The sequence below is a fragment of the Anolis carolinensis genome, chromosome 3 (assembly GCF_035594765.1).
Source record: "Anolis carolinensis isolate JA03-04 chromosome 3, rAnoCar3.1.pri, whole genome shotgun sequence".
Classification (NCBI taxonomy): domain Eukaryota; kingdom Metazoa; phylum Chordata; class Lepidosauria; order Squamata; family Dactyloidae; genus Anolis; species Anolis carolinensis.
In genome coordinates this window covers 255541467-255554535 of record NC_085843.1, presented here as the reverse complement: position 1 = coordinate 255554535, position 13069 = coordinate 255541467, and the positions used below count along the sequence as shown (strand labels likewise).

General features: G+C 37.5%; 1 long non-coding RNA gene across 1 annotated transcript; it reads left to right on the top strand.

Annotated features, from left to right (window-relative positions):
- The first annotated feature begins 7298 nt into the window (after window positions 1–7298).
- LOC134297862 (uncharacterized) lies at window positions 7299–9882 on the top strand. Its single transcript, XR_010004738.1, has 2 exons — window positions 7299–7879; window positions 9589–9882. It is a non-coding gene; the product is annotated as an uncharacterized LOC134297862 (long non-coding RNA).
- The last annotated feature ends 3187 nt before the right edge of the window (window positions 9883–13069 follow it).

Below are 13069 nucleotides of genomic sequence, written 5' to 3'. Positions count from 1 at the left end.
AGTGTTGCCACCAAATTGTAACAAGCTGTGCTTCCTATGGTATACTAGGCTGCTTGCCCAGGTAAATATCCCTATTCAGAGATTGGGATGTTTTAGCTTCACAGTACCATAATTGTACTAGATTTGCTGTCATCACACATTGCCAAATGTCAAGAGGCCTACACAATTTGATTTTCATAATGTATGTTCTTAATACATAAAGTGCCCATTTGCTTCAAAGGCTATATACAGAATGCTTTTTGTTGAGGACAATTAAAATATTTCAAATACCATCCATCTTTCTTTGGATCATGATATTCCAAGTGAGTTCTTGTTTTCCTAAAATGAATTGTCTGTGAATGCTTACATTAGGTAGGTACTTCCATCCCTGCTTTTCATAATATTCAGTTCCTGGACAGGATCAAAGAAGCATGCTATTTCTGCTTTCCCACTTTTGGATAGGTGAATAGTTTGTTGCTCATCCAGAGACACCCACTGGCTTCTCTGCATTATGTTTCAACCCAAAATGTTTGGAAATATTGTGTAGAAAAGCAGATAGCTCAGCTGCAAAGATATTATTATAAACAGTCTATTTTGTATGTTTATTGTTCTGTGAATTTTGCAAGAGGATGGAACTCTGGGGTATAAAATGTTATCACCCAGCTTTTTGGATTGTCATTTGAAAACCATTGGTGGTTGATGATCTAGAACTGGCATGCTCACTCATAACAGATAAGCTATTGTGTTCTGCACACAATTACTGCCTTCCATAATATGCCCCTTTTTCAGGTTTTGTGAAGATTGTCTGCATTTTGAAATGCTTATTTGGTTTTGTACAATGACAAATTAAATGAACATGGGCATATAAAGCAATGTTTCCATTTTGCATTGTTTTTCTTTTAATTGCTCGGTCAACTGCATTGTTAGTGAAAAGGTAAAACAAATAAAAAGCAATGTTTTCATTTTGTAGAGTTTTTTGTTAGTCATGGGAGATAATAACTTGACTAAATAGTTAAAAAATGAACTTTTGAAAAAGAAATTTCATCCATGGTCACATTGCCAAAGGGAGAAATTCATTTTTTTAAATATAGTTTTTATTAAAACTTTTTATGAGTTACATTGGTGGCCCTATGGGAAAGTTGGGGAAGGGTTGTCCAAAGGAAAGGTAATGAGGGGCGAAATATGGGATGGGGGGGGGGGGTGAGAGGATGTAATAGTTCTGGAGAAATTCATTTTTGAACTATACATATTTATAAAGAATATATGCATTATTACCTGATGCGATAGATAAACAATATATAGAAAAAATAGTGTGCAATGTCAAGTTTTATAAATATACTAGCTGTGCCCGGCCACGCGTTGCTGTGTCTGAGTCTGGTGGTGTTGGTCAGTCTACATTAGGTTGTATTGATGCTGTGACCTCCACCTTCTTTATACTCACATTAGTAGTAGTATTTGAAGTCTGTTACCTTCTTCAATTTTTGTGTTGATTGATAATTGCTTGAGATCCCTGTTGTCTTTGGTTTGTTGTTAGTTGTAATGTCTGATTCTGCTGAGTGCGGTTTATATTTTTATTGTGGTACAATAGTCTTTTTTTTTTTGACTGTGTAGGTGTTTATTATTATTGTTGTTGTAGTGGTCATGAAGGTTGGATAAGTTAGATGCTACTGTATTGTTTTTTGGAGGCTCAGTGTAGCACTGACTGGCCTCTCAGCCTCAGTGCCTGGCTGTTTCTTGCCTGTGATGGTGTTGATTCTTATTGTTGTTGTTGTTGTCATTGTTATTATTGTAATTGTTTTTTGGAGGCCAAGTGTGAATGTAGGGATTTGGGAGGTGGATGAGTTGTGTTGTCAAATTTTGTATTTGTTATAGTCACAATGCGTTGTTGTGAGTTTTGTGGGTCCGGATTGTGGTTTTGTGGTGTGGTTGTGTTGTTACAACCTGGAGGGAAGGCTTTTGCGTTGTGTTGCCAAGTTTCGTATTTCTGGGGCGTTTAGTTGTGTTGTTATAGTCAGGATGTGTTGTTGTGAGTTTTGTGGGTCCTGTGTGATTTTGTGGTGTGGCTGTGTTGTTACAACTGGGAGACAAGGCTTTTGCATTGTGTTGCCAAGTTTTGTATTTCTGGGACGTTTAGTTGTGTTGTTATCGCATGATGCGTTGTTGTGAGTTTTGTGGGTCTGGATTGTGGTTTTGTGGTGTGGTTGTGTTGTTGTAACCTGGAGGCAAGCCTTTTTCATTGTGTTGCCAAATTTCGTATTTCTGGGATGTTTAGTTTTGTTGTTATAGTCACTGCGCAAACAACTTTATCATTTTATATATATAGATTGGATAGAATAAAAATCTATTTCTGCTGTAAGCCAGTGTTGATCGTGTGATTATATATCTATATATAAAAAATGTAATGTTCATTTTTCCCTTAACTTAAACAACAAAACTACACAACCAAATCACACCAAATTTGGCAACAAAAGACATAGTCATCCATTCTGTGTTTTTCAATTAAAAAACCCAAAAAATATAAAGTGGAATTAACAAAAAAAAAAACCCAAAACACAGGAGGAAGAGTTTGCACATGAGGGTCCAAGTTTGCACATGCCAGGTAATTACAGATAAAATAGACACAAATATACGCACCAAACTTGACTCCCACCATTAAAAAAAACAGAACAGTATATAAAGAACAACACACTAAAAACAGGGGAATTCCTGACAGGAAACAACCAGGGCCAGCTAACACCCCCCAACAAAGAATTCCCCCAGGAAGCAAGCAGCCAGGCTTTGAAGTTGCAAGGCCATTACATGCTAATCAAGGTGACAAATTGCAGCATTCATACCTGCCACACCAAGACTATTAACTGTATTCCAGGTCACCAAACAAGGATTCCGATAAGAAGAAAACGGGCAGGCTTTGAGGTTGCAAGGCTATTCACTGCAATTCCACCTGGCCAACAAATGATTCCCATAAGCCACAGCAATGCATGGCCGGGCAAAGCTAGTATGTGTGTGTGTGCGTGTGTGTGTATATATATAGTTTGTGCAGTCCATTTAAACCTCAATCCATTTTCAATATCCCAAAATCCAGAGTGCCTCCTGATCCATTGTTATAGTAGAGCCTGTGAGTAACGTTACAAACAGTAGTATGGGTGCCAGAAGGGGAAAAAGGATTACTCGGGAGCAGGGATCTGATGATGAGCAGCAGAGAAAGAGGATCTGGGACATACTTACAGCACCTACAGATGGGGAGTCATTTGAAGGATTCTCTGGGGATGATAATGTTGCAGACAGCCCATGCCATTATGGGCATCCAAACCAATCGAACCATCCAAAGACTGTTTTTGAAAACAGATCCATACAGAGAGAGAGAGAGAGAGGGGGGGGGGGGGGAGAGATGAATTTTTTTTAGTGAAGATTTTCAGCTTTCTTTCTGGAGACTCAAAACCATATGTGTGTGCCAATCTGTTTCTTGGAGTAAAGTGAATTGGAAGCACCTGTGTGTGTATATATGAGAGAGAGAGAGAGACAGAGAGAGAGAGACAGAAAATCTTTTGCATCTCTAAGTTATGACTTAATGGAAGCATAAAACATTTTCTTAACTAGTTAAATAAGATTTTAATTTAAATAGTGTTACACTATATTAGATTAGATAAAATTTCAATTACATTTAAATTATTCTATATTACATTACTAGGTTGGTCATGTGGAGCATCCAGCACAGGAGTAAGAAAGTGATTTGGCATCTATATCAAGAATTTTCTTTCACATATTTTTCTCAGATGGTTCATCCCAACTTCTTGGGTCACTTATCTAGTTCGCATATCTATTTATGAATGCCTCTGTCTTCAGCATTTAGAAAGGTCACATTTGGAGTTGTTACTGTAGATTGGAACTAAGTTTTCTCATCTCAGAATGAACCTATTCAAAATAAAGTCATGATTAAATTAATTTTAATTTATTTCAGTGGGTGTACTCTTAAGTGCTTTATGAAACTTTCTATCAAAAATCTATTTCTGATGTTTAATCAATATTCTTTTTCTTCTCATTAGTTTAGGTCTGCAGCAACAAAAAGAAAATTATCCATTTTCTATGGAAGCATTCCTTAAGCTAGCTGATGGGGTAATGGTGGTACTGATTTTGCGCCCATTGGCAGCAAATTCTATAGGAACTTGCAGTTGGTGGCTCATGGACTGGCATGTGTCTATAGATTACAATTTGGAGTAGCACTGATATTTGTGTCAGCTTTTCAAATACTTGGAGATGCATTCCCCACTTCACCATGATAAACACAACCAACCTGTTTACTGGAATTGTCAATATATTTCTCACTGACTTTAGGATTTATTTCAGTTTTCAGAATTTGGAATAGTATTCAGGTGAGATACTGACTCAAAGGAAAAATACATGTACATATTGAATATGATGTTTTGTTTTTCTAATTTAAGGATATAAGGGGTGAGGGGAGAAAGCCCCACACAAAGCTTTAAAAGCCAATGTGACAGTTTAAACAGTATCAGCAGGTTGACTTCTTCAAGTGGCACAAACTGGTAAAATATAATCATTTGCAGGGACTAGAGACATGCAAAAATAAAAATAAAAATAAAACAACTTTTTCTGAAGTATAGCCCTTCCTGCTCCCTAGGGCATTCTGGAAAGTAGAGTATAGTAAACAGAATACTGTGACAAGCCATGGTGAAAACTTCCATCCTTAAATATTTTGGAGACACAGTCCACCGTTCTATATAAATGAGGACTATTATCTTCAAAGCAAATATCATCTCTCTAGATAACACTCAGTACAAGTTTCACTGAAAATTTCAGTTGCTGTGAAACAGGTTATGAACTGTGAAGTAACAGATTGATATTGTCATGATTGCAAATAATGGAGAGGACACGTAATATGTCTCTGTGATGAAATTTCCTTAAATCCTCGGTGCTACATATTGCCAAATATCTCAACTATGTCTTGGAGCAGCATGTTAAACACCATTGAGATTTGTTATCTCCTTTCTGATATTGAGGCTATATAATGTATGTACAACAGGGAAAGTAAATGAGAAGCTGTATCATAAGGCTTTACTTTGCTTCCTGTCTAGAAACAGTGGCACATAGCTATTTTGGATGCCAAATCTAGCTTTAAAAAAAATGAGGATGTTGCTTGTATAATGGCACAGTGGAATGTAAGTTGAGTGACAGTTGGAGGATGTTAAAAGTGCATAATTTACTGCTTGGCTGCTTATCAGGGAGCGATCTGGATCCTACCTGCTTGATATTCCATCCTGGGTGACAGGCAAGATTTTCTATGGCCTAATCCCTATTAGTTAATCTCAGCTGGAGTAGAATATTTGAACCATTTATTCAATGGGTCTACTTCGTCAAGATCAACCCCCCCCCCCACTAATTTTTCACTACAATAGCTAGAATTTTTAGCCAATGTGAGAAGTAACCAGAGTATATTCAAGTTTGGACTAGTATGCATAGGATTCCTGACCTAAGTATGCATAATATTGCAATCTAAGAATTCTGAGTTAAGAGAGGTAATTCCTTTGGTGCATTATGTTTTAAACAAGGAGGGCCAACTCCAAGAAAGGGGTGCATGCATTCATAAACACTAGCATAAATAAAAATACCCACCAAATTCCCTTTTTAAATCCTGCACTAATCCTATACTTCCAACCTACCTCATGAAGTTATTGTCTTCAAAAGTGAAGATCAGAGCTACATAAGTACATATACCATCTTTAGCAGACTGGTGAAATGATTGAAGATGAAGGTAACTTATATAGATCAGAAGAAAATACACTTTCTGTGTTGGTGTGACTTCTATTTTGATAGCTTTAAAACTTTGAGTCATCAAAAAACCTAAACCCAAGGATCAGTGAAAAGAAGCAATATACCCAGTGTAGGCTAGTACTTATCATTATGTGAGAATTCTATTTTCATTAACATACAAAGAATAAATAATTCTTTGGCAACTCATTGCAGGGAAATTGAAATTAAAATAGGGGTTTATATGCTTTGAGATAGTGCTCAAAATTCTAAGTGAAGAATTGCTTCTGCCTGATTGAACATTTACTTATAATCATATTTGCTTCCCACATTATTTGGTTGGAGATGAAGCTGCCCCTAGAGAAGAGTGATACATCTACATTAGATCATTTATTAACAATGGTTAGAATTCACAGTGAAGAAATTGACTTTCCTCCATAGATAATAAAATAATGTGCAGTACTCTCTGATGTGTTACTAATTATTATTTCAAATATTTAGCCTTTTAGCAAGAGTGAAGATTTCCAGCACCACATATAAGCACAGAAACTGCATTTCTGTGTATACTCTTGCCTTAGCAAAGTACTAACATCATAGTTGGGTAATCACTATTAAAGAAAGAAAATGTCCCTGTGAAATTACCACTGAGAATTTGATATAGTACAAATGTTGTGTATTCTCAGTCCATCTCTTTTTTGAGGACCATAAGCAGCTCTTTGGTGCTATGTAGCTTTCCTGTTGGTTACAGAGATTTTTCATTCACTGAAATTTTGATGTATGTTGTTGTTTATTTGTTCAGTCACTTCCAACTCTTTGTGACCTCATGGACCAGCCCCCACCAGAGATCCCTGTTGGCCATTGCCACCCCCAGCTCCTTCAAGGTCAAGCCAGTCCCTTCAAGGGTACCATCTATCCACCTTGCCCTTGGTTGGCCCCTGAAGAGAGCCCAATTTGTGGTACTCAACTCAGGCAGGGGAAATCCTTTTTCTAAATCCCACTGCTGCCTCCAATTGAGGAGATGTGTGCGCGTGTGAGAGGGAGGGATGGAGGATGTGTGAATGTATGACAGGGAGGATTTAGTGGATAAGGAAGGATAACGGAACTGATTGGGTTTAAATGAGTAAAGATGGTAACTTATATAGAAAAGTATGGTAACTTATATAGATAGGTACGGTAACTGCCACCAACGTGAGGTAACAGGCTTACAGAGAGGCAAGGAGATTGATCTTTGTGAACAATAACAAAATTCAATCTTTATTTGTACATAAGCATATGGTTCCAGTACATAAACGTTTCAGGATCTTAAGTTACAATGTAGTCTTTCTTGAATGGATATATCTTAAATAACTTCTCTTCGAACAGTAAATAAAACACCCGGTCAACTTATATAACCAGCCTTTCTCCTGAGTGACCATAAGCTACCGTCCTTAGCTGATTTCCACAGCTCCTAATCTTTCCAAAACCTAACAGCCACTGTCTTTTTTTAAACCCTCACAGCAACTGAACTTTTAAAAGGGAAATATGCTCCAACTGTCATCTTAGCCACGCCTCCTTTTTCTCCCAAGGGAAGCTGTGTTACCATGGCAACCTACCAAATGCTGCTTCCAGCTAGTTTCCATGTTAGGCTTTTCCTTGCTAATATATAACTCCCTTTTCCCTTAACAAACAAATAAATAAAATCATATCAATAATCTCTGTTTAACACAAAACTTCTCTACAGCCCCTCTTCCTTTTTTCCTTATTTATTTATTTATTACATCACTTCTACCCCGCCCTTCTCACCCATCAGTGGACTCAGGGCAGCTTCCATTTTCCCTAGTATCATTCTCTTCTCCAAGCTTTCCTGTCTTCTCATTATGTGGCCAAAGTACTTCATCTTTGCCTCTAATATCCTTCCCTCCAGTGAGCAGGCAGACATTATTTCCTGAAGTATGGACTGGTTGGATCTTCTTGCAGTCCAAGGCACTCTCAGAATTTTCCTCCAACACCACAGTTCAAAAGTGTTTATTTTCCTTTGCTCAGCCTTCCTTATGGTCCAGCTCTCACGTCCATAGGCTACTACAGGGAATACTATTGCTTTAACTATGCGGTCCTTGGTTGCCAGTGTGATGTTTCTACTCTTCAATATTTTATCCAGGTTGGTCATTGCTCTTCTCCCAAGAAGGAAACGTCTTCTGATTTCCTGGCATCTGCAGTAATCTTTGCACCTAGAAATACAAAGTCTGATGTATACAAAGCATTTTATTGGAGTGTTGTGTGGTTTCCAGACTGTATGGCCGTTGTCTAGCAGCATTTTCTCCTGATGTTTCACCTGCATCTGTGGCTGGCACGTTCAGACGATCCTCTGAAAATGCAAGCCATAGATGCAGGCCTGTAGCGAGGGGGGGGGGGGTTAGGGGTTCAAACCCCCCCGAAATTTTTCAAGTTATAAAAAAAATCTCGTTTACTCATGAATTTTAACTGGTTAACCAAATCCCCATGCTAAGTCTATGAGATGCAAAACATTAAGAGTCCCTCCAGGCACTATCTCAAGCAGATATTGACAGGTTTGTAGCGGGGAGGGGTATGTGCTAGGGGTTCAACCCCCCCCCCCCCAAATTTTCAAAACCCCTCCCGAAATTTTTTTCTGGCTACGGCCCTGCATAGATGTAGGTGAAACATCAGGAGAAAAAGCTGCTAGAGCACAGCCATACACCACACAACACTCCACTGGTTCTAGTTATGAAAGCCTTCAACTACACATTAAAGCATTTCATTATTTACCAGATTACTTGCAGCCCAGATTTCAAGGCCATGTAGTCCTGCAGTTCACATACTTAAAATTTACTCATATAACATATTTTATCATGCTCCTCCTCATATTAAAACAGGAAAATTCACAAAATCTAATAACCCAATTAAAAATATATCCAAATACAACAATTAATGGCAGAAGTTAATAAAACGGAGGTAAACCTCTGTTTGAAGTAGGCAGAATTTTCTGTTTCAGTTATGTTACAAATCCACTCTGGATTTATTCCAGACTTTAAAGGATTGATTCAAGATTCTGAATCTACTTTTATTCAGACTGAATAGGATTCAAAACCTTGAAATAGATAGGATTCAAATTGGATAGGTTTCAAATGCTGGATGTAACCCAGTAGATTTGCTACACCATGGCAGTCAGTAGCCACCCATGTAATACATTTAATAAACCAAATGGGAGGAAATACAGTACGTCTGGAAAAGCAGATCAACCATATTAGATCACAGTATCCAGCAAATTCAGATAATGTAGGTCAAGGCTGCATTATGCCAGAACAGCTCTGTGCATTGTATAATGACCACAGAATTGATCTGGAACTTTCCCCCCCCTAAACAGCAAGTCAAGATGTACCCTGAGATGTAACTGTGATTTTCTCAGAGGATGAGGAATTGTACTAAAATCCTTTCAAGCATGTGGCCAAACACCCACCTTTCTTTCTACTTTATCAGAGATATCTCTTTCTAGAATAGGCTTGGAGATAGCTAGAATACTCACGCCACCAATTTAAGCTCTAAGTCAGACATGGATCCCGGTGGACCATATGCTACTCTACCATATGCTATGCAGTATGCCACTCCCTGCCAAAGGCTATGTTGAGGACTGATTCATTCATCAGTACGACAGCAATGTGGTACTCTGTTCACCATAAATATTGTTTTTTCCAGAGACAAAATATAACTTCAGCTTAGAAGGAGGCAAGATGATGTTCATGGAATCTTGTACTATTCAGTGTGGATTCCCACAAAAATCCTAATAAGCTTTCTCTTTTAATGCATACCCATTTATGCTCCAATCTAGACCTTTTCATGTTTTTATTTCAGGGCATACAGAAAGATCAAGATTGTGTACATTGGCATTATTATTTTTGGATAACAACTTCCAGAATGGAACATCCACATTGAATTACAAGTCCACATTGCCAGCAAAGTACAAACTATGGTTCAACCCTGCTGTCAAATTCCCTGAGCATTTAACAATCCACAGGATGGAGTTATGACTATAAAGAATAAATTTGCTGAACATGTGTCAGTTATAGAGCTTTAAGCATATTTATAAAGGTCTCAATGGAAATGATAGAATTTTAATTTACATTTAATAAAAGTTTGATTGTCACAGTTATGGTTCTGCACATACTCCTGTGTGGCTCTTTATTATTTTATATGGTGAGTTAAGAAAATAGAGAGGAGGAGGAGGAGGAGGAAGAAGAAGAAGAAGAATGTTGTTGCCAAGTTCGATATACAAAAAAAATAACAAACATTTTCCCTGAGAGCAGAACACTTTTACTATGCAATTAGGACAAAAATATAGTAGCCTACTATTGATTTTATGCCATCTTCTATGAGTTGTATTTGAACAGATGCGTTTATGGAAGGAGATACATTGATACCAGGCCTTAGTGGAATATTTCAGAAGATGAGATTTTAGATGCCACTAGTCATAGTTTAGCTTGTGAGAGGCAAAATTTCCATTTTGCGCATGTCTATTACTCTTTGATCTATTTTATCTAACTCATGCAAACATGTAATCAAACCTTTGCACTGTAAAGTCTATAAAATTGGTGAAAAGGTGTTTACCGTTTCCTTTTTCACTACCTTGTTTGAAGTTTATGGAAAACAACATTTAATCTTCTTTGATTAATGGGTTATAGTTTAGGAAAACACTTTTATACCAAGTAACAAAACTAGTTTCTACTGTGGCAGTCCAAGCAGTGAAAGTATAAAGCAAATTAGTGGTTCCCCATGAAAGAGACTAATTATACCTGTAATTGATGCACTGCTTTTGCAAGACTTCCATGTATTAAATTTCAGAAATCATAGTAATGATACACGGTGTGTATGATGAGTCAGACATATCTCTCCAATAATGTTGCATATCTTAATAGCAATTCTTATATGTTAAATAAGGTTACAGTAGCTAGGATACTACAGATGTACTTGTGTGGAAACTAGGGCTGTGCACAGATCCATTTTTCAAAATGGGCTGTGGCTATTCCGGCTCTTTTGGCCAACTAACGGCATGGGTGCCACCACCATTTTTATTTCGGCTGCAGCAGACCACATGGCTGCCAACCATAGCTACTTTTGATTACATTTAGCTACATGTGGAGCACGGAGAGGTAGCTGCCTGCCCACACGGAGTTTCCCTGTGAGCCCTTCCTGTTGAGCCAATCAGAACAGAAGAAAGCCATGAAGTGTCTTTTCGCAAAGCTGGGACTCCATTTTTCTGTTGTGAGCAGGTGTTTGTGAGAGAATGGGGGATCAGTGGGGACATTCTCAGTTATTTTCCTATAGCTGGAGATTGACCATCTGCATAACATCTAGTATTTGTTTGTAATTGTTTGCTAACAGGGCAGTGTTGTTTATAATGGCTTCAGTCAACTCTTAACTTACATTGTTTAGATATTTATTTCTTGAGAATTGTTGAAATGCTTCCTTAAAAGTTAATGCCATTAAACTGAATGTGTCTGAATTATGAAAAAAACCTTATATAATCCACTAAAACCCACCTGTAATGTGTCTCTAATATATTAATATTTAGACAGACACCTAAGAGTTTGAATAGTTGATTTGCTCAAGTGAGTATAAGAAGCTATGTGTGTTGACTGCAAAAACATGTTGGTTCCTGTCAGTGATTCTGAATGCCACATCTCTACTGAACTTGCCAAAGTACATGGTAACTTGGCTCATAAAATGAATTTGGCCAGCACAAGCTTGGCTGATATTAGTGATGGATAAATTTCCCTTGGTTCATTTTGAATACATTTGTGGTCTTTCCAAGCTTTTCTGGAGAATGTTAAAACCAATAACAAAAACACCTTTGAGTTTTTTCTAAGGAAACTTGATGGAGGAAAAATTAAAGTGATAAAACTTGTACATATTATGATTCAGAGTATGGGAATGTCAGCTTTTCCATCTGTCCATGATTCCAAGGGGAGGCAAAATGAGCAGAAACAACTTGCCAATAGTAGGGTTAGACCTTATTATGAGCAAGACCTATATTCAGAAAGGTATGCAGCCTGGCTCAAAATGAATTGCAATATTTGCATCTTTGATTTTCCCATTTTCTATTGTATTGCAGTTCCACGTCAGTCATTCACTTATATGCAAATAAAGTTTATGTCCATTCTGAAATTTTAAACAAGCGGCATCACTATGGTCTTCATTCCCATTCAAACTGTTTTGTGGCTGCATGAATCTTGATCCAATTCTCTATTGCTGTGAAATCCAAATGAACAAGTTAATTGAGCATATATTCTATGGTTCACTGAGCACCTCAAGTCAATCATTAAACTAGTAATGATTGGCTATAGGAAATGCCAATTTGATTTACCAAAATTATGTTGTGTAATTACATAATTGGCTATACTATGATGTATTCCTAGATGGTTCAGGACAAAGCAAATTCCTGCAGTCTAGCTTTGGAAAAGAACAGTTTGTGCTGTGTAACCCCAAATTACTTCATTAGCTAATTAAATGGCTAATCTTGTTAGTTTGAGGAGTTGTCACTGAGGAAGCATTCATCAGCTTTTGTAATCTTTTTTTCTGACAGAAACATTGGTCCCCACCTTCGATGTACATATAATAGGATCAATATTACCCAGAACAATTCCACATTTTTCTTCTCTTTTCAGTTCTTCCTTTCTCTTCACATGTTTGTTTGTTTTGAAGGTTTATGTGTTTTATATTCTGATGCTTCATTTACTTCTTCGTATTGGTCATCTTTCCCATTGTTAAGATTCACAACCTCAAATCAAAAGACATTTTAAAAATACATTTTCCATAAATCATATTTCTAACAGTTTAATTTTCATTCAGGGTTATTCCCCAAGTCTTTATTTATACACTGGACCAAACATCTTCCGATACTCAGTACATTTCATAGGGATCTTCTTCATGCCACCTGGCACAGTTCATCGATGTTTCATTCTGTGGAGCATTCCAGAGGTTAACATGTTGTTGGGGATAATTACACTCGTCCTTCCCAGCAACACAATGAACTCTCTCTGTCCCAAAATGTCTTTTTGCGAAACTTCCAAGAGTCATTTAAGAAGTCCTGCGAAACATAGTCCAAGCATTTTTGTAGAATCTTGAAAGTAAACTGCTGATGGTTAAAACTACCAATCCCCATCACGTCAGGGTCTTTACCACTCTCTCCATCGAAAAATAACCTCCGCTTGCTTCTTGGTTTGGCTGACCTGTCATAGTAGCTCTTCTGTCTCTGCTGGGCTACAGCTAGATGTTCTTGTGCGATGTCTCTTGCCACTCTCATTGTTGACTGAAGATCGGTCAAATATTCAGCCAC